Genomic DNA, 22937 nt, shown 5'->3' on the forward strand with positions numbered 1-22937 from the left:
ATTACAGTTATTCAAAGAACCCCAAAACGAAATTTGGAGATACTTGTGTATATTTCGGTAAAAGAAAAGACATTCCTGGCCTAAGCAACCAGAACTACCTTGAGAGCAGCCCACTAATCAACAGCGACAGGTGTAACAACAGCTCTCCCCAGAAGCCAGTGCCTCAAATGGAATGGAATGGAATGAAAAAACTTTATTTGTGCCTCAAATCTTCTACGATATTGACAATGCTAGCTTTATTCGTGAAACGTCACACGGCTCCTCAACCTATGTCATACCAGTGTCGATGTCGTGGGGTGCTGCCAACTAAGCTGAGCAGTCATACTTACTTTAAAACTAAATTAACATATCTTATGGCTAACGTCCACCGTTAATAATCGGTCAGAAGCGCCCCCGTATATATTAGACTCCAACAAGAATAATTTACAAAAATATCTCCGAGTTTCATTTTGGTGTCGGGGCTCGAATTACTCTGATGTTGAGATGTTCAGCCAACATTTCAAAACCTGTTAACAAAAAATAGAACTGCATCAACACTAGTGAACCGCAGTGATAACTTATTTAGTTAATTAAGTTAATAAAAGCTAACCCGAACTGTGGGTGCTCACGCTAGTGAGCAAAAGTGAAGCCCGTTAGTTGTACTAGTGTGCAAAATTTTATAATGTATGTTACAATATTTCTGTACGCATTGAAGAGACGCTGCCTGAAGACTAACGTACGTGATCTTTTCTAAAAGAATAAAAAAACTGCCGTGATACTACTAACGCGCAAATGTGTCACTGGTAACTTCTTGTTTTCATTAATGAACGCCGTTTTGGAAGATTTTCTTTGTATTACTGAGTGCATGCGCGCGCAACGCTACGAGACGACCACGGAGGTGTTGCGTTGGTGAGGTGACTACAACGTTTTTTACGTTGGGTGACTATAGCGCCAAAGCGAACGCGATAAGTACCCCTAGCGGCGGAAAGAAAAGCGAATATATGCATATGTAGCCGCCTTACTGAACTAGGTCTTCTGTGCCCTACTGGCGTTCTGCAATGCAAAGTCCGAACCGGTCGTGATCTTGACAATCTGAGTATATCAGTTCAGTGGACATTCGGGTGTGAAACATGGCTGTGTGACTGGCATTTAGGTTCGGCTACTGGTCTCAACTTCAGTTTTGTGGTAGTGTAGGCATTGTCAGTCGCTTTCATTCTGCATTATCAAAGCCATGCGCAGTGATGTGCCCTGTGCCGATGTGCGTTGTTGGCGAAGAAGGCGTTTCTCCGGCCGTCGTGGTTTCAGTTCTTCTGCATTGTTGTTTCAGGCGCTGCAAACAGGGTCTTCATTGTTCTGACCCGGTCCAAACGGGCCTCATTTGTTCCGCACAGACCCAAGAGTTTGGATGGACATAGAGGTGCGGGATTAACCGCGCAGTGCTTTAAAACGTGGATAATAGTTTCTTTAGCGGCACCCTTCATACAAGTAGTATGAAGGCAACGCTATCCAAGAGTTGATTTGAAGGGTGTGAGTGGTAGAAAGAGCCTGTCGTTGCTGTGTCAAAGCGGGCGTTATGTAAACAAATCACCACTCCGTGAAGGTAACGCGGTCGTTTGTTTTCTTCGTAGCGATTGCGGAAGGCTCATAGATGCTTGCAAAAAACTGGTTTATGTCTGTCGGGATATTCTAGTGCACGAGGGACCAGTTGCGAAAACTGCAAGCCAGCTTGCATGCTTAACAATAATCCATATTCTGCGGTGATTCGTTTACGCGCAGGGTAGCGTTTCACGTACAGGCGTGAGCATGGCCGAAGACATCGACGCGCTATGTAGGTGTTCTGTGGCTATGTAGCCGCACACGGAGGAAGGAAAAAGGTGTGGCCACAGAACTGTGGCGACGAGACGCCTGCTGCAGTGCGCATGCGCGTCCCGTCGTATCAGTTGGCCTCTCATGTCGCTGTCTCTGACGCACTCATCGCCAAATTGACAACTGGGTGTCGCTGTTCTGGCTCCAACAAATTTGTGCCGCTGTTTTTCATTTCTTTTTAGGTAGCGGCTGCGACGGCGCCAGTTCCTGCGCCGGGCTCGCGTCGTGATTTATACCGGTTTATTAGCGCAACTAAACGTAGCCAGCCTCCAAAAACTTGAAGCCAAGTACACAAAATGTTTTCAGCTCAGCTTGTCTTTGTTGCATTAGGCCAAGTAGAACTAGTTATGATGATACAAGCGCAGTAAGCACGAAGCCATAGTTAAAATTAGTTTTAAGATTAATTAGGTTTAATTTAGTTTAATCAGACTAGACTCTGTAATTAATATCTCAGCTTGGATTCTCTGAGCTCATCAAAATTAAACTTATATTATTTTAATTGTGCTTTATTAGAACTTGTTTAATTACACCTAATTATAATCATACTTGTTTGATTATGCTATGATCAACCACACTTTGTCAGATTTTTCTTTGCTTGCCTTTTATGCATAATTAGCCTAATTAGCCAAATGACACTCCAATATGTTTTGTGTGTTATTGGACATCAGACTAATTATTTAACCATACTTGTATGCATCTTAACTAAAACTAATTAGACATAAGTTTGTTTTATTGGTATAGTGTCAGTAAGAAGAAAGTATCTTCCAGGATTTGACACTTCTAGGCTCGTGGTGAAGTCGACTTGGATTACTTCACCACAATAAGGTTTGCCTTATTTGGGCTAATTTTGCTCGGCTAAACGAAATGATCGCATGATCAACTATGCATAATTAGATTTGGCTGTACATGTACTTTTCTCGACCTATCTTGGCGTGTCGAAGCTTTACTATGCCTAACATAAAAACAGCAACCTGGACTGGGCCTAAGCTTACGCCCGAATTTATCAGGTGATACCGCACTCGGCTAGCTGGATTAATTTCGACTACACTTAACTAGACTAATTTAAGTTCAACTTCGCCTAACGCCACAAAGGCAAGCTGAGCTTAAGAAATTTAATTGCGTGTGCTTGGCTTCATAAAGTTTTGTGAGGCTGGCTACGTTTAGTTAAGAACCAACCAGCAGAAATAACTACGCAATCCAGGCACTAGAACCGGCACTGTCGCAGCCTCACCTTAAAAAAAAAACACAAATTTTATGGAGCAAAAACGGCGACACCCAGGTGTTCTGGCTACTAGCTCGTCGGAGAGAGCAACGTGAGAGGCAAACTGATACGATGGGACGCGCATGAGCATAAGAGCAGGTGTCTCGTCGCTAGATAGTGCATCGATGCCTTTGGCCTCGCGATCCCGTGGTCTGCACACTTTGCTCATGCCTGCACGTGTTCGAACAATGGCGTTGGTTTGACATATCCGGGCTGGAAGTGGCAGTGGGCCGAACTTGGCCAAACCAGCAGCCTACTAAGTGTTCAATTGTACGAACAAGACAGGAACTAGAGAAAGAGACGCACCCTGTGTGATGTGTGACACACCCTCTGTGACATACAAAAATACATTTTGTATCTTTTATTTATTGTCTTAATTATTGTATTTGTTCCTTCTTCTATCTTTTGTTCTTACTTTTGATGCCCACCCAGGTGTTCTGTGCCCACCCCTCATGTGATATCTCCCGGGACCCTCGAGGTCGAGGTACAAATATAAAATAAAAAATAAACCACGGTTGCCACTGGAAGCTCGCATCATGAACCAACTGACATGCACAATTATCAGCCATTCTGCCACTGCCTTCGCCTTGGCCAGTACGCAAAATGCCATATTATACACAGCGCGTAACAATGCGCCTTTTTCACTATGCCACGGCACATGTGCCCAGAGAGGAAAAGTCCTGAAGCATGACTTGATCTTGGGGGCTTTCGTTCAAGCAGAAGTGGAGGGAGGGGGGTAAATAAGGGAGCACACCTAGCGTCTAAAAGCCAATTTCCTCTGAAGATGATATCTCCTTGCATTTGTGTCACAATTCCCACCATGCTCCTGTTTCATTTCGTTTTTTGTAGGGCTCATGAAATGACAAAAATAGACGTTTGGTCACAGCTAGCATGTGCAAGTGAGCCTCCTCCAACACCACTTCCCCTCTTGTGCTTCATGCTGTGATCACAATTGCCAGCCTGCTCCTGTTTGATATTTTATGACTGTGTTTCAATATTGTCGTTTGAAACTTCTTTCCGTTTTTTTTTCTTCTTCCATGCTTTCTGGCAATACTAGTTGTCCCTACCCCTACAAAAACAGCAGAGCGCAGCACAGGATAATTAAAAGGCAGGTTGTAGCAAGGATGTAACGCAGTGCCATTGTGCATGACTTTCCCTATTGTAGAAAGCTGCTTCTCAAAGGTGTTGCAAGTCGTTGATGGCTCTATATTTCGAGCCTGTACGCTCTGGCTGGTTAGTAATGAGGATGTGCCATTTCATAAAAACAGAGAAAATTAAATCATGTAATCGTTGCAGTTCTAACCTGAGTTGGAGGATAGTTCTGGCTTTAGAGCTAAAAAAACAACTTATGGACAAAAGCAGTGTAGGGAATTGATCTGCTCGGATCGTACCCATGATAGACAGCACAAAAGCGACACGAAATGCTAGGAAGTACATTATACAGGTGCTGTACATCAACTAAAAGTTTTATTAGCAAAGCATATTTCAACAGGAGAAAAGTCACTGACAAAACCTTATCACCCATGACCTGTATCTGCAGCTACAAAACTTCAGCATTATCGAGAGCTATTGACGACTGGCTCAGACAGCGCCTGTGCCGTGTACTTGTTTCCTGTCTTGCTTGCACTGACTTTCATGAACACGACCTAAATACACATAGACAAAAATAACCCGAGGGAACTGGTTGGAAAATTGTTTCTAAAGGATGCTTGAGATCATTTGTTGGTGTTGCTGCATATCCATAGGAGGAATGTTTCTTTATAACAAGGCTGTACTGGGGGCTAGCTCATACGACTTGTCTTGTAATGTGCTGCCAGGAATTACAAGAACAGAAAAAAATGATGGAAAGCTCAGCGTGATGTGCAACCAAATACTTCATTTCGAGGGTCGAAAGTCTAAAGTACAAGCTTGAAAAAGGAAGAACACGAAGGAAGAAAGTCGGCAATCAAGAACTGTAAAGAAAAGTAGAAGAAGGCATATCAGCTTCGAAGACAGAAAGTGCCACCATTGTGTTATGCATGTGGTAACACAGTTGCCTTTAAAAGGTAACTTCTTTTTGAGGGAGTGCAATTGAGGGTGTGCTGATGCGCCCTTCACTGGTGGAGAGTGAAATTGACTGCAGTTCAAGCCCCCAAGAAGACTAGTCCATTTGTGTTGAATCATTAGATCGAGCACACACACCATTTTTGAACACTCCTTACTGGAAGTAAGAAAACGTGCTCAATGGCTTCCTTCACCATTACACTGACTCTAGTCGGCAGTTGCCTCCAGGAGAGAGCAATTGAATTATTACTAAATTGTAATTTATTTCATTTCTACTATTTCTGTCTATAAACATTCTATTATGTAGAGTGAGCTAGTGCATGCCTTTCACTGCACTTTTCTGCTGCTTTTGGCATGCTGTTTGTCACCACAATCGTTTTTCGAAATTCACGAATGTCAGCTTTTCTTTCTTCAATCTGAAAACACTAACAAAATGCTTTAGCTAACCAAATGCTTGGTTATCTTCACTGGAATCTTTTCATGGCACAGTCGCACGTAAGATTACTTGCCTATAAAACGCTCGTGCGACCCAAACTTGAATATGCCTGAGTTATCTTTGACCCCTCCCAGATATGAATTCATTCATCATCATCATCATGATCAGCCTGACTACGTCCACTGCAGGACAAAGGCCTCTCCCATGTTCCGCCAGTCAACTCGGTTTCTCCAGGTTTCTGAGCCATAGCTAAGTACTGCAAAGATGCAGCTGTTATATACCTTCCTCTTGAGGGATAGTGGCAATCTACTTTTCATGATTTGAGAGCGCTTGCCAAATGTGCTCCACCCCATTCTTATCCTTCAATCTCGTGCTTCAGCTCCGTGGGTATTACCTGCCCTAAGTAGACATAGTCTTTTACAACTTGAAGTGCACTATTACCTATCTCGAAGCGCTGCTCTCTTCCAAGTCTGTTGCACATTACTTTTGTTTTCTGCAGATTAATTTTAAGACCCACATTTCTGTTCTGCTTGTCTAACTCCGTAATCATGAGTTACGATTCGTCCCCTGAGTTACTCAGCAATGCAATGTCATCGGCGAAACGCAGGTTATTAGGGTACTCTCCATTAACTCTTATCCCTAACTGTTCCTATTCTAGGCCTCTGAAAACCTGCTGTAAGCATGCGGTAAATAGCATTGGGGAGATTGTATCCCCCTGCCTTACACCCTTCTTGATTGGTATTTTGTTGCTTTCTTTATGAAGCAATATGGTAGTTGATCCCCTGTAGATTTGTTCCAGGATGTTTATATATACTTCACCGACGCCCTGATTCCACAATGTCTACATGACTGCTGATATTTCTACTGAATCAAATGCCTTCTCGTAATCTATGAAGGCTATGTATAGCGGTTGGCTATATTCTGAGCATTTCTCTATTACATGATAGATAGTGTGAATATGGATGATTATTGAGTAGCCTGTTCGAAATCCTGCTTGTTTTTTGGCTGATTGAATTCTAATGTCTTCTTAACTCTGTTAGCAATTACCTTTGTAAATAGCTTGTATACTATGGAAAGCATGCTAATTGGCCTGCAATTCTTCCAAGTCCTTGTCATCTCCTTTCTTATGTATTAGGATAATGTTAGCATTCTTCCAAGACTCTGGGACTCTTCCCATCAGGAGGCACCTCGTAAACAGGGTGGCTAGTTTTTCTAACACAATCTGTTCTCCATCTTTCAGCAGATCTGATGCTACTTGGTCCTCACCAGCAGCTCTTCCTCTTTGTATGCTCTTCAAGGCTTTTCTGACTTCTTCTGTCATTACTGGAGGGGTGTCATCTGGGTTACTGCTAGTTCTTATAGTATTAAGGTTGGGGTTGTCCAGGCTACTGTACAGGTCTCTGTACAGCTGTCCAAGAGACGAGCTGTCCCAGTAGATGTGGCAAGCTGTCCCAGGAGAGAAAGAACCTCATTAAAAAGTGTCAAAGCATGAAATTCTCTAGTACAACAGACAAAATTGAACTGGCAGGGCTTTCGAAGTTGATTATTAAGCTAAAGGTATACTATGTAAGAAGGTGTATCATGGATAGAATTGAACACGCTCTGAAAAACGGAGGAAGCGTCAAATCAGTGAAGAGGAAACTTGGGATAGGCAGAAATCGAATGTATGCACTAAGGAACAAAGAAGGCAAAATAACTGAATCCATTAAAGCCTTCCCAACTTCCATCATGCAGCGTGCTTTCGATTTACTGCCAAACACATAGTCTAACATATGGATGTTCTGTTATTGGACCCACCTTTGAAAATAGATTTTTTTATTGTCCCCATTTGTATTTACATTTTTTATTTTCTTATTTATAGTTAATTATTGTATTGCTTCTTTCTTCTATCTTTTGTTCTTGTTATGCCCACCCCTCATTGTAATGTCCCTCAGGACCCCCCTCGAGGTGTCAATAGATAGAAAAAATAAATAAACCAGCTTTACAAACTAGAAACCCACACCATGCCTGCTACAATGGCCTCGTGGTCATGGTGCTCGACTGCCGACCCAAATGTCACAATATCTAACCCCACCCTTAACGGTTGCATTTTGATGTAAGTGAAATTCTAGAGGCTCGTGTGCATAAATCCATGTGCACATTAAAAGACCATTGGGTTGTCGAAAATTTTCTGAGCCCCCCAGTATGGTGCCGCTCATGATCATAGTGTGGTTTTGGGTTGTAAGACTGCCAACAATTTATTAAAACTCGCTTCATGTGCCCGCTCAAAGTTAGGTTGATGTTGTACAGAAATCTTGTTTACAATATTGTGTTTATTCAGTTCTTAAATTATCTTATCTTGGTCCTTTTTCTATTTCAGCACTTTATTTCCTTGGCTGAAGGGTGATATACCTCTGAGAAGTGCAGCAACGGACAAGAAATGTTGTCATTCATTCATATCCTGGCATGAACATCCAATGTGGCCATTGTCATCAAGTCTTACCTGTGCCAGTTCAAGTAGTTGGCCAGCATGGTGTGTCAGCGTCAGGAAAGAATACTGAGCACCCCGATTTCGTTGCCTGAATGTTTGAATTAAATACACTGTGTGGCATGACAAGCTCTTCCACTTTGTAACTTCTTCCAAATACAAGTGCTTAAACTTGCATTGCCCACTCAAACTAGTCTTATAAGTTATGCAAGTAGTGGCATGCGATAAGGTAATGAAAAAAATCAAATTGTCGAGCTTTGCTCTTCTGAGTACAAAGCAATCGTGTAACCAGGCCACGTTCGCATAGCCTTCTCAACTGCTAGACTGGCTTCACTTCTCGGTGGACACCTCAATACTGCTGCAAAAAAAATAAAAGGAACATGTGTGCATGTAAAATTCACTGTCAAGACTGCCCAAGAATGCCTATTGCGAGAAAAGTTGCAAAGTGACCAATATAACATAGTTCTACCATTTGCAAATTGCAAAGCACACACTACGCGTCTATTAGGAAATCTCACCTGTGCAATTGTAGACATTGGTCATTCTGTTTGTGGTGATGATTAGTTATGCCTATGCACAAGTCATTGGTGGGCATTTAAACCAACCACTCAAAACACAATTTGCATATTTTGATGCCCGGTACATTGCTATGCGATTCTGCGCTTTTTCCACACAATATTATGAATGTAAGAAATGCTCTTCACACTACTTGATGTGTATAAGGTTTTTTTTCTGAATGTTTCATGTGCAGGCATACATGGCTTTGTGGTAGAATATCTGCTGACCAAGCAGAAGTCCTGTGTTTAATCATGCTTGAATCGCAGATTTTCACTTATGCCGATTTTTCACTCACTTTTATAATGCTGGGATTTCTGCAATAATTGCAATCACTAAATTTCAGAACCAGCAATAAATGTAATTGTAAGAAATTCATGTGCAACTCTGCTTTTATGTGGTGTGCTGAGCGAAATGCACGAAAGGCCAATGACAAAGAGGACAGGACAAGTAGTGTGTGAGGAGCGATTGTCGCTGAAAGTCTAAGTTTGCCTGGCATGTGTACTGGCTTTGACAATGATCCCTTTGCTTTTGCAGAGGTGTCTGTTTCTCCTACAGGAGATCCAGAGGTTGCATTCTTTGGACGAGGCCTCAAGTGCCCTGCATCAGTCCCATCACAGAAAGCGCTCGCTTGTTTGCTCTGTTACGTTGCTGCTCAGAAAGTTGAGATTGTGATTGCTATGTGTTCATCTGCACAGTCTGATGCCTCCCATTGGTTATGTTGAAAGGAGTGCAGCTGAATATTTGTTTTTCCATGTGTCACTATAGATATTGTGAAGAAATTATGGACTCCACTGCAGTGTTGAGGTTATTGTCTCCTGCAAAAGGGAATTTTGCTTGTCTTTATAAAGCATTGGTTTTATCTGGGTAGGTCATAATCCATACATTTATGGGATGTGTTGAGCACTACACATATTCGTGATAAGTGTAGCTCAGGAAAAGATTTGTGTACCACAGCACTTTGCAGGGTGGCTTTGCTGTTGCTATGCAGTGTGTTAACGATTTTAAAATATGTTTACTGAAGAAATGAGGAGTTACTTCAAAGGCATGGCACAAGCTCAAAAACCAAGAAGAGACAAAGAGTGCCTCTTCTGGGTTTTTAAGCTTGTGCCACATCTTTCAAATAACTATGCACAAACTGTCTCAACATGGCATAGTGTAAAGGAGTTAGTTCATAATGCCTCAAGCATAGTCATCAATTTTCTGTTTTGGTGTCAAAAATTACATTGACCCGTAAACTTTATCAACCGGCCCTTAACCTCTGAAAAAGTAGTCATGCATTTACAAAATTACCCAAAAATGTAATTCATGACATATAAATTGTTGCCTGCAAGCCTAGTTGATGCCAAGGTTAGTGTGGGTGTTTGAGAATTTGTGCTGATTTGAACAGTGATCTCTGTGCTGTTGTAGATGTCTATATAGAACCAGAAGGTTTACGTTTCGGACATATCCATGAAGGCTTAGCAGGAACTTCTCCATAGAATTCATTTCACTTTGTGCCTTTTTACAGTTTAGTTCGATTCGGTATTGGCTTGTGTTTGTGGTGGCTCTGTGCACATGTTTACTGGCTCCTTCCTCTGGTAGTTATATATCGAAACAAGCCAGACAAGAGATTTGTTTTTTTTACAAATTAGCAATTTAAAACATAGAGGAGAAGAAGACTGTACTGCATTTCAGTGTTTAAATATCAGTCATTACAAAGGTACTGCAGAGGACATTATAAAGCATGGGTTCATTCTCTGTGTAAAGTAATGCGTACTGCTATAATTATGAGTGTTCAGCAGTCCAGGTGTTCATGCAAGCCTGCCTGTGAGAAACAATGTCATAGCCAAATTACCTTAAGAAAAAAATATTTTTAAAAATCAGTCTTTGTTCTGACTTATTTCTATTTCTTTCAGCTTGTGGACCAATCTTGTAGACTTTGGTTCACTTTTGAATTTCAATTGTTGTTACACTCTTGCTATACGTTGTCTACCGTGCTTTAACAATAGTTGCGTTACGTCTAGAATCGACACACGTGATTTTCATTTCCATTCGTGATCATGCTGCCATGCGCTGGATTTTGCAATTGCAGTTCTAAATGCTGTAGCCATTTTTGATTGCCTAGTGCAGCAATTCAATTCATCTAGCATGTGAGACGGGGTTTGCCAGCTCTTCCTGCACTCTTTGTGCCTCTGCAGGTTCTCAGTCTTCAGCTACACCGGACCAGTACCATACACTTGTGTCCGTGGAGGGCGGAGTGCATTCGTGCCAGCAGTGCACATATGTGAGCAAGGACAAGACGCGCATGAAAACACACCTTCGCGTACACACAGGCGAGCGCCCCTTCAAGTGCCTCCTGTGTCCAGCGGCGTTCACTAACAGCACCAATCTCATTTCTCATGTGCGCACTCACACAGGAGAGCGACCTTTTTCATGTGCCCACTGCGAGTCATCTTTTTCGCAGAAGCGCCACCTTGTGGACCACATGCGCACCCACACAGGAGAGCGTCCCTTTTCTTGCACCTATTGCAGTGCCACATTTTCTCAGAAACAGCACCTCATCCGCCACGTGTCTGGCACACACACGGGGGAGCGTCCTTTTTCCTGTGCCCACTGCGAATCATCATTTACACAGAAACAACACCTCGTAGACCACATACGCACCCACACAGGAGAACGTCCTTTTTCCTGCGTCCACTGCCATGAGTCCTTTTCGCAGAAACAGCACCTCATTCGCCACGTGTCTTGCTGTCATTCAAAGAAAAATCCTTAAAGCTCGGGTTCATCCAGTCTGCTTTGGAGGACTTTATTGACTAGCTTTTTGTGGGCTATAAGTTCTAATAAGGTGCAGTGCTTAAAAAGCGTTTTTTTTTTCATCTATTAGTTATTGAGTTTCTTGCATTGTGCTACTAGAAAATAGTATTTCACTGTTGACGAGAATTTCTTTATAAATGTTTTGGTTGACCCTACAGCTATGTGCCACTAGAAGGTTCAGCTTGCCTGAATATGTGTAGTAGTGCTCAGGACATAAAGGTAAAGAAATTTAATTTATTTTTTTGTGAAGCAGCTCAACCTTGCATTTTTTCGTCATATCAGTACAATCTGAATTTCATTGGCAATCAAATACCAAAGAAAGGAACTATAATTTCACTGACCGATAAGTATAAACTGAGTTCTGCAATTGTATTGTGCACCTTCATTTGAATCAAAGGAAATAAAATTATCAAGTTCGTGTCTTCTTGTGTTCGTCTACCCAACTTTCAAAGAAAAACAGGTGCTCTTAAGCATTGATGCAATAAAAAATTTGCTTCTGGTGTTATATCTTGCTGTAGTACAACTGTGTTTCTTTACAGAGATAAATTAATTTTGGCTCAGTGACTTCTGAATATTTGAAATTGTGAGTGATGCAAATAATTATATTGAAATAAATAATAAGCAATGTCTTAGCATGTGGAAATAGTTGTGCCTAATAAGAAATAATGAATTTTATTATCTTGTGTGCATATTTAATGCTTAAATTATCATCCTATTACTCTCCTTATCCAAACTGCAGTGACCATGGAAATGTATGTCTGTAATAGTGGCTGTATGGACATTTTTAAAAGCTATGCTGCTACAAGTGCACACTCAACCATTCACTAAACATCCATTGTATATTATCGTGCTGACGGCCTGCTAACGACCCAACAAGTACAGTTAGCATCAATAGTTTGGAGACCACTATGTGTGAAAAAACTTCGAATTCCAGCAATTTGTGACTTTAATCGAACTACACAGTGCGCGTTTTCAGTGCATTTTAAAGCACGTTGGAAATCCATGTTTAGGGCTGAAAGTAGCAGAAATACATATTTAGCTTTTTCTTGCGTCATGGTCGTTTTTAATCTTTCAGGCTTACTACAAATCCCACAGTGTGTGTGCATGCGTGTGAGCTTTTTTTTTTTAGACAATGCGAAAGTTTCTGATAATTATTTTATGACAATACATCGAGATAGAATGAGCTTACTCCACCTGATGTTACATTTATGTGGGTAATTTACAAAACTTGTTAACCATTTACTTATTAATTGAGGGCTGTTGCTTAAATAAAGGAGTTGTAAGACATGAAAATTTATAGAATGCCCATTTCTTAAAAATTCCAAAACAGTGCTCATAATCTGAGATAATAATTATTGAAATTTGGGGCCTCGATCTAGGCGATAGCAAAGCTGAGCGCAAACTCGGGACATTCACGGCTGTGTCTCGTCAAACCGGAAGGTTATAATAAACTATTAAATAGGCACGTCGCATTAGAAGATGGTCGGAAAAAATTTCATGTTGGCTTGAATATACCACTAATTTGCATTCAATGTGTAGTGCTTATTGGTTTCTTATGCACTGCATCAAAAGAATTTGGACCATCTCCTTGATGGGATGCGAAGCAGCAGCGTTGCACACAGATGGCGTCGCGGGTTGAGCGACGCTAACTCGGGTGCTGCGGTGAGCGCTGGAAGATTCGTTTGAAGCAATGGCTGGCGTAGGTCTTGTAAGTGACACGTACAGGCATGTTTAAACGTGTACGTTAGGCGTGTGTCAGGTTTATTGCACGTGAACCAACGAGTAGGTGGTGTAACAAGCGGCGGCTGCAAGCGAACTGACGAGGTGGCAGCTGGGAGCGTGCGGCAGGGGAGAGAGAGAGTGACGTCAGCGCGCACTGCAAGAGGAGCGTTACGTCAACGCGCATCAACACCCGCGGCGCGCTTGGGCGGAGGGACAGCATTACACAGGCTAGTGAAAGAGCTGCTTCGCATTTAAAGGCTGTTCACTCAAACGATGCGAGCGGTGGAGAGGGTGAAGCGAAAGATGTCCCGCGGCGACAGGCTAGGGAGAGAGTAATGTCAACGCACGCGCTCTGCGAAGGAAGGCGTGACCTACTTGGCACCACCCCAACACCTGCGGCCAGGGGAGGGCAGTGCGGACAGATGTACAACCTTACACAGGCTAGTCAAAAAGCTGCTTCACATCTAAAAACCGCAATATCCACTTTTTATTTCACTGTGCAGCCAGAGGCGGCACCAGGATTTTTTACTGAGGGGGCGCCCACGACAAGTGCGTCTTAGGGTTACTGCGTATACAGTAACTCTAGTGCGTCTCTTCAGGGGGGCGGTAGGCTAAGAATATAATGCATTGTGTTTTGACGAAGTTTGTTTTTGAGAGGAGGGACGGGGGCTCCAGCCACCCCACACCACACTGCTGGCGCCGTCCCTGTATACAGCCAACGCCTCCTTTGGTACAGCCTAAAACTGGGCAGCAGCCACTGTGGCACTACTTCTTGCAGACAAGCGAATGAGTGCTTTGCACATCCTTCGAATTTGACCAAAAAGCATGTGCTTGTTCTTTTATTATGAAGAACTTGCTTGTTCATATCGGTTACGTGTCGGGGCATATTTTTTAAGTACTGCATCAGCTCTGATGGTGAGAATGTTCAACCATCCGGTACTTCAGCCAACATTTCAGAGTCTATTTACAGAGGCATCACTGCATGGTTACCTATTTGGATCCTTCATAATCACTTTTTAGTTTTGCTGATTAAGCAAATGAAAACAGGCTCAAACTGTGTGTTAGCATGGCGAAAAAACGTTACTAAGCAAAAGTAACTGTATGAGTTTGTCTTTTTATGCTATAGTTGTAAGGCTTGTGCATATAAGTTCATGCTGTTTTGACTTTTTCGGATTACAAATTAAGAGTAGCAGGGGTTCATATTACAGGTGGGATCAGGAGGGTCGTGACATACTGAGAGAGTATGGGGACGCTGGGGGCTCGGGCTGCCTCATAAAAAGCAGAGCCCCCCCCCCCCCCCCCCCCCTTCTTTGGCACTGGCGTGGGATATTTCTTAAGGGCTTGGCTTAGGCTCTCATTCATTGCCAATGGACTGTTCGCCATTCTGTCTTGCATATATTTTAAGCTGTTAAATCGCAGGGTCATGAAAAATGCTTCGTTTGTGAGGCTCTTTTTTAAAATAAGTAGAGGATGTATGCATCATGAAAGTGAATGCTTTTGTATTATGTAACAGACAACTGTTGATTTTCTTTCTTTTAAACACTTTTTATAGGTCTCTCTCTATATATAGAGAGAGAGACAATGTGGGAGAGCAAGCCAGGTACCCCCGCCCCGCCCCCACGGGGAATATAAAACTCTCCATCTATAGGCCCTGACTCCTCTTGTCTTCAGGATGGAACTTTCTTGCAGGTGTCCCTCTTTAAGATTTATCGATCAGTCGCCATATTTGAATTTTTTGCAGTTTCATCAGCCTGACTATGCCCACGGCAGGGCAAAGGCTTCTCACATGATTCGCCAATCAATCCAGTCTTGCGCTTTCTGCTGCCACGCTATACCTGCGAGCTTTTTAGTCCCATCGGCTCATCTAACTTTCTGTCTCCCCTTTGTGCGTTTCCCTTTTCTGGGTATCCAGTCAGTTACCCTTAATGACTAGCAGTTATCCTGCCTACATGCCCAGCCCAGGCCCATTTCTTCTTGATTTAAGCTATGATATCCTTAACCCTGATTTGTTCCTAATCCACTCTGCTCTCTTCTTGTCCCTTAAGGTTACACCTAACATTTTTCTTTCTATCCCTCACTGAGTCATCCTCAATTTAAGCTGAACCCTTTTTGTAAGTTTCCAGGTTTCTGCTCTGTAGGTAAGTATTGGCAAGATGCAGCCGCTATATAAGTTCCTCTTGAGGGTTAGTGGCAGATTACCCTTCAAAATTTGGGAATACTTGTCAAATGTGATCCCCACCATCCTTATTCTTCTAGTTATTTCACTCTCATGGTTCGGCTCAGCGGTTACTACCTGTCCTAAGTTAACATATTCCTTTACAACGTCCGACGTGTCTCCACTTATCGCAAAGTGCTGTTTTTTGCCGAGACTGTTGAACATGACTTTAGTTTTGGGCATATAATTTCCAAACATACTCTTCTGCTTTCGATGTCCAGTTAAGTAATCATGAGTTGCAATTTGTCGTGGCATCAAGGCAATGTCATCAGCGAACCGCAGGTTACTAAGATACTCTCCAATAACTCTTATTCCTAACTCTTCCTAATCTAGTTTCCTGAAAACCTCCTGCAAACACGCGGTAAATAGCATTGGAGAGATCGTGTCTCCTTGCCTTACACACTTCTTTATTAGCCGAGATTCTGTCGCTTTCTTTATGGAGAAGTATGGTGGCTGTGGATTTACGATAGATTTCTTCCAGTATTCTCATGTAGGGTTCGTCGATACTCTGATTCCATAGTACCTGCATTACTGCTAATGGCTCGACTGAGTCAAACGCCTTCTCGTAATCTATGAAGGCTATGTATAGGGGTTCGTTGTATTCTATGCATTTCTTTATTACCTGATTGATAGTATAAATATGGTCTATTGTGGAGTAGCGTTTACGAAATCCTGCTTGGTCCTTTTTCTGGCTGATTGAACTCTAATGTTGCTTTAATTCTATCAGGTATTATTTTTGTAAGTAGTTTTTATTGAACAGACAGTAAGCTGATCGGCCTGCACTTTTTAAAGACCTTGACATCTCTTTTTCTATGAATTACAATGATGTTGGCATTCTTCCAAGATTCTGGTACCTTTCCCCGTCAAGAGACACTTCGTATATAAGGTGGCCAGTTTTGTAACACAATTTCTCCACCATGATTCAGCAGGTCCGTTGTTACCTTATCCTCACCAGCAGCTTTTCCTCTTTGCATTCCTTCTAGGGCTTTCTTTACTTCCCCTGTGATTACTGGTAGGATGTTGAATTCCTCTGAGCTATTACTGCTTCTTACGATATCATGCTGGTTGTTTCGGCTTCTGTACAGCTCTCCATAGAACTCTTCTGCCACCTCAACTATCCTATCCATATTGGTTATGACATTGTCTTTCTTGTCCCTTAATGCATACGTCTGATTTTTGCTTATGCACAAGTCGGCCTTTGCATCTTTTAGGCTTCCGCCAATTTTTATAGCCTGCTCGATGCTCTCCATGTCATACCTTCTGATGTCGACTTCCTTACGCCTATTTTGCAAGCTCCACTAGCTCTATTTTGTTGGTTGCATTTGAAGCTTTTAATGAGATTATTCATCTCCTAAGATAGTTCGCCAGTGGCCTGTGTAGTGACTGTACCTCCGACTTCTATTGCGCACTCTTTGATGATAGTACATTTGAACCCCTTTATAAGTATAAGAGACACCAGTGTGCCTACAGTAAAAGACGGGTGGATAAGAAAATGCATATGAGATACCAAAGAGAGACACGAATTGATGCCCGGAGCATTCCTCTTATAAAGGGATTCAACTGTAGCAAGATTATCATTCATTGTGTCAATGCTAATGTCGGTTACTTTGTTTAGAGCCAGAAATCTAATCTAAAGCCGGTTTGTATCACTGTTAGTTCATTAATTAGCTTCTTGCATATCAATTTATACCTTTGCTTTTTTTTAATCTAGGTGAATTTGAGCTTTTATCATTCTGTGGTCACTGCATCAGATCTTTCCAACTACTTCTACATCCTGTACGATGCCTGGGTGTGCATACAAATTGCAGTCCATATCATTTTTAGTTTTGCCATTAAGACTTCGCCACGTTCACTTATGGTTGGCCAGATTTATAGCACACTTTCCCTAAAAACCACACAGAAAGTGACACACTCTCAATGAACAAAAACAGAGTATAAAAGTGAAAGCTGCTTGTCATTTCATAAAGTACTATAGAGCATGAGCTTTCTGGAAGTGACGGGTTACTTCCAACTTGCCACAAATTCTTCATATGCTGGGCTTGAAAATACATAATAAAGAATCTCCAATTATTTGCCTATAATTATGTCAATGATTTATGGGGCTTAACAGATTCACCGCATAGTATATAAGCAATCGCTCAGCTATGATTGTGGGGAAATAGCTTCATTAGAACACATGCTCTGGCAGTGCACCAAATTCGCTCATTTATCACACATCACCTCTGCCAGATGGGAGGCGGCAATCCGCAGCTCGTCCTTGGCAGATCAGCTCTGGGCTGTCCACCAAGCCCGCGAGGCGACTGAGGAGCTTGGCATCTCAGTCCCCACGTGGGAGCTGCCCGCAACACAGTGATCTGTGTTTTGGAGGACCAAATAAAAGTTTATACAATCCAATCCAATCAGCTATGATTGTGCCTAATAAAAATTTTTAGTGAACATAAAATTGCTTACAAGAAAGTTTCCAAGGGCAAATCGTGGGAGGCTACTTCAAACTGGTTTACATGACAAGGAATGGAGAATGCAAAAAGAAAAGTAGCTTTATGCGTTATTCTATACACACGTAGAAAGTGCTAGAATTCGTCCATCATGGTTTAACCCAAATGATGATGTGGCTGGGAGAAGGGAAGGAAGAATTAGGAAATTAAGGGAGGAAAGGCAGTGAGGCTAACCACTCTGGGAAAATTGGTGAGAGAGAACGGGAGTTTGAAGGCAGGTAGAGTTGGAGCTGGAAATGTGATACATATTCACGCTTAAAAAGTAGTCTTGTTCTAATTTCTTTGGAAAGTTCATTTCGACATAATGAAAATAAAAGATTTACAAAAAAAAAGCACGCAATTGTCCAGCCTGTGTGCACTCTAGTGATTTTTCTGGATTTATGCCTTTGAATAGTGTACCCTTCCTTTTTACAAAATTACCCAGATTCTTCTCTCACGCAAATACATAACACGTCCCTGAGAACTATGCGGTGCACTGTTATTTCACAAAAAGTGCCATTTTGTTTGTGCATCTTCGCGCGAATGTTCCCTCTCCCCTGCAGTCAACAAAAAGGAGGGGAGGGTCATAAAGTCAGCCTGATACATTGACAACAAGGGGCTGTAGAATCACTGTAGGAGAGCACTGCAACAAACCTTCCCCCCCCCCCCCCCCACCCCTCTGCGCACACTTACAACGTCCACTCTGGGCGAACAGTTGATCGTAGAGGTGGTGCGTGGTTTGGACGGCTGGTACCGCCAAACACATAAACTCTATGCCGCCAAAGTCGCGGCGAAAATATAACGGCAGAAAGAAGAGCCAGCATATGCATGCCGGCGTTCTACGTAGTTTCACAAGAAAAATTAGGTTTTTACCTATCTACAGGTTATAGAGTTTCGTACTATGATGTTCTTTGCTAACTACATATGTATAGGCTGTCTTATTTTCCATCTCATCGAAAATATGTTGGCACAGTGTGAACCAAAGGGTACTGTTCGAGACAGTCCGAGTAGTCGTCGTGGCTCGGGTACCACAGAGCAGGAATTAACCAATGACAACAACAACAAAATCCACCACCAACAACAAAAAAATAGTTGCCTACCAACCCTGCGATGATCTCCACAAGTTCGTCCATTTTCAGTCGCTCTGAAACGAAGTTGCTAAGAAGACCGACGGCCGTTCCGTTCAGAGTAGCGCGACTAGCGTCGTGAACGTCGCCTTCGTATTGCGCGCGCTTTTCAACAAAAAACTTGGATTGGATTAGAGAAAAAAAAAAAAAAAAAACGGGATTGCCAGCTGAAGGCGTTTTGCTGCTAGAATTTTTCAGCTACAAAGAGGTGTTACTTGCACCAGATATCAGTAGGGTGCAGAGGCGTGTTGCGTTTCAGCAACGCGACGACTAAATGCAACAGCCGGCGAGGCACTCCGGCGAGTAGCCAGGATTTCCGAAGAGCAGTGCGTGATGGAGGGTGCAACAAAGCGGGTGCAATAGTTGTATGTAGGTGTTTTGTGCTGTTATCGCCTGCATGGTACTCGGCCTGTGCCACAAACTGACCGACAGCCCTGACCTCACCAAGATCGGCGGCGTGCGGGGCGACCGGACGCGTCATCAACATTCGTTGCGGGCTTTTCTACGCGGTGCTTCTTCGGCTTGTGTGTGTCGGGCTTTTTTTTTTTTTTTTTTCTGCGGTAGTGCGTAGCTCTGCTAAATGGTGCGGTGCCACGTTTCGTTTCAACGTGCCCGGTAAAGTGTGCACGCCTTTGCCGGCGCATCTTCTGATGCTCAGCGTCGTGGAGCTACAGCTAGTAGTCCCGCCTTCCCGTAGGGGCCAGTGCGACGTCGAGGGACAGGTCATATATGTTCCCAGCGTTGTGATAGAATACGGTAATATATATGACAGCTTCGCTGATCAACCACCTTCAGAGGGTCAATGGCCGGCAAATTTTTTAACGTAAATCTAACGGCAGCATGCCTTTGACGTTCCTGAGCTTTGTATGCCTCACCCCACCAGCTGCGGGTCATTCGAAATGTGCGATAGCTTCAAGATGTCACCCGCACCCAATGGACGATCAGGTGTTTATTCATGTACCAAAAGAGCCTCTCGAGCGCATTACATAGGGGGGAGGGAGGCGTAGTAGCATACATGCAAAATACCAACACAAATAATACAGTAATAAAAGGATTGAAAAAGTAAATGACACTGTATCAATAATATAAATCATAGAAAATTAATAAAAAAACAAACTGCACTTAAAAGGAAAGTGTAACACAAGAACAAACGAGGAACATTTCTCTTCTAAACAGTAATCAAGTAATCAAGTGACAGAGTTATACAACGAGCAAGATAATTCTAGGAGTAGGTGCTTAAACTCGGCTGCAAGATGGCATAGCACTACGTTTGGCTGGCTGTCATTTGTGAGGTTCTCGTGCAGTTGATGACCCAGGCTTGCCACTGTGCTTATGTGATGGGTATCTCATAAGCACAGTGACAATGGTAGAGTGGCACAGCACAGTGGTTAATCCAACACACAAGAGCACGGGCAGCCAAGGAACACCACACAACACTCAATACATAAGCACAGCAAACACAGCGGAAAACATAGGTCATCTGCCGCGTGAAACCCTCAAATTTGGTTCCCGCCCCAATGCACCGCAGCACCACATTGCGGCCGAATTTCAGTGCGTACTTCCTATAAGGAGATGTACGCCTGAGGCAGTTATGTGAGGTAACTTGCACTGGACCAGGTGCAGAATTTTCAGAAAGGTGATCAATGGCTGCTGCGATGCCTTGTGGAGTGATAAGAGTATCTTGCATGTGGGAAGCTAAATAAATGTTGAGTAGGTTAGGTGACCTTGGACTTTCATCCGTAAACACAGAGCCCAAAAAATTGCGAAATTCTGTTGCAGCATCTGACGTGAAAAGAAGCCTTTCATCTTCTGCTATTGGTTTTAGGGCCTTGGAGTCTAAAGTGGGCCCCACAACTGTCCAGATTTTTTAAGAAGGTCTTCTTAACATGTTTTATATGTCACAGTGTTTTGGTTTCCGTTCTGCATGTTTGTGCATGTTCACAGTAACGCTTCCGGCCATCCTCAGACGCCATCGATGTTGCTTGCAAGTATAATCGTTTCTTTTTGTTTAACCAACGTTTTACGTGAGTCATAAACCACATGCTTTGTATTGATTCTGCTATGGTTTCTTTGGGAATGTATTGTCCTCCTAGTGACATAACTTTATCGCGGATAAGTGTTTAGTTTTTGTTTGCATCATGGTCAATAATGGAGCTTGAAAAGTCAATAGAAAAAGGTTAACTTGATATTACATCAAAATTTGCTTGCCCGTAGTCGAAAGTTGTTTTCTTTTTATCACATGTTATCTCTCTGAATATTTCAAATTCACTGTGCAAAATTTTGTGATGGCTGACGGGTTCAAGCGTAATAACACACATGCCGCTTAGATCAATAGTGAGCAAGACATCTAAAGTCGATTTGCCGCACGTGGGCACAAAATCCATTTGACTTAAGCTAAACAAAGAAAGCACGACAAAAAATTTTTACACCCTTGTTTTCTTGGCCGCCGAGAGCCCTATATTTTCTTCAGTCGGTATCGGGATATTTAATATCACCAGCTAAAATAGTTGGTGACCTTGGAAATCGGCTCTGCATTATCTTAAGGGACTCATTTGGGCACTGAGGAAAACCATTTGTTGAATCTGGCACGCGGTAGCATACACCGATAGCACAAGTTATAGCTGCAGAGGAGTGGAGTGCAACCCACAAAATTTCAAGGTACGTGTTAGTTATGATGACAGGTGCGTTCAAATTTTTTCATGTAGCAATTAACACTCCAGTGCCACTGAAGGCTGCTCTGTCTTTCCTTAATATCGTGAAGTTTCTAGACACAGACAGCTCACTGTCTGACACATCAACAGACAGCCATTTTTTCATTCCCAGAGCGATATAAGCAGAACACGTCTCAAAGAAAGCACTAAAATGGTCTTGCTCAAGGAATAGGAGTGTGGCAGCTTGGGCTAGTTGGTATGGCATGACGATAGTTACAGCGCGAAAACAAAACGACACAGAGACAAGAAGGACACGAAAGACACGAGTGCTACGCTCGTGTCTTTCGTGTCCTTCTTGTTTCTGTGTCGTCGTTTTGTTCTCACGCTATAACTATCATTAAGAAACAGGCTTCTGAAGTTGGAACCTAAGATGGATAAATTTCAATCTCATATTATTCTTTTGTTGCCACTAGGACTTCGTATTGCTCACAATGCATGTCGTATATGTTCTGACATGAAAGGGTGATAGTGATGTGTACATGCGTGCGCGGGCACACTATAAACAGTTGCAAGTTTGCGCACACGTGTCCAGTCTTCTTGTTTGTACTGGCATATCAGTACGGCACAACAAAAGAACGATGCCATACTAACTAGCTCCTGTCAAAGCATCATTGACCAGTCAAGGAGCCGAGGTTACTGTAAAAAACAAAAGCATGCCACTCACTTATCAGAATTGTTGTGCAGGGCATTTTGATTATGATGTACAATATTTTACTTGGTCAAGTCTTTACAATCTGGCTGGCCCGTTAAAGAGCCCGTTCAAATGTTGGCATGTGATAGACACATTGGAAATCGTATATTCTATGCCTTATTCCAATTCTCACTTGCGGACCCAATTATAATGCTCAAAGGCACACAAAATCAGCAGATTAGATCTGGAAATGCTCACCATGTGTGTTTGTTTGCTTTTTCATCGCAATAGCAAGTACATGTGCAAAACCATGAGCCCGTTTACTCTCGCCCAAGAAGGGGAACTCTGCCGCGTGTTGTAGATGCTTTTCAAGAACTGTGAAAACTCTTTAAGGTGGCGGTTCTACTGTCGCCATATTGCGAGTAGTTCTGGAAAAAAAACCAGACGGCGCCACCAAGTCAGGACTGGAAGGCCAACATTTCGGAGGTGAACTGTTACACGTGTGCCGGCGCGCCACACTGCATGACGAGGGGGTACAAATCGCGCTGACACGGTTCGAAGAAATGAGGCACTGAGCAGGGGCTTTTTTTTTTTCTCCCCTTCAACGACACCTCCATCTCTCTCCATGCTCACTAGCCCCTGACCCCGGTGGTC

The 22937-nt window shown here is 42.8% G+C and overlaps 1 long non-coding RNA gene across 1 annotated transcript; it reads left to right on the forward strand.

Moving 5' to 3' along the window:
• Nucleotides 1-1010: 1010 nt before the first annotated feature.
• Nucleotides 1011-10472, forward strand: LOC119163095 (uncharacterized). Its single transcript, XR_005108649.2, has 2 exons — nucleotides 1011-1396; nucleotides 7945-10472. It is a non-coding gene; the product is annotated as an uncharacterized LOC119163095 (long non-coding RNA).
• Nucleotides 10473-22937: the final 12465 nt, after the last annotated feature.

This window comes from Rhipicephalus microplus, chromosome 9 (assembly GCF_043290135.1).
Source record: "Rhipicephalus microplus isolate Deutch F79 chromosome 9, USDA_Rmic, whole genome shotgun sequence".
Taxonomy (NCBI): domain Eukaryota; kingdom Metazoa; phylum Arthropoda; class Arachnida; order Ixodida; family Ixodidae; genus Rhipicephalus; species Rhipicephalus microplus.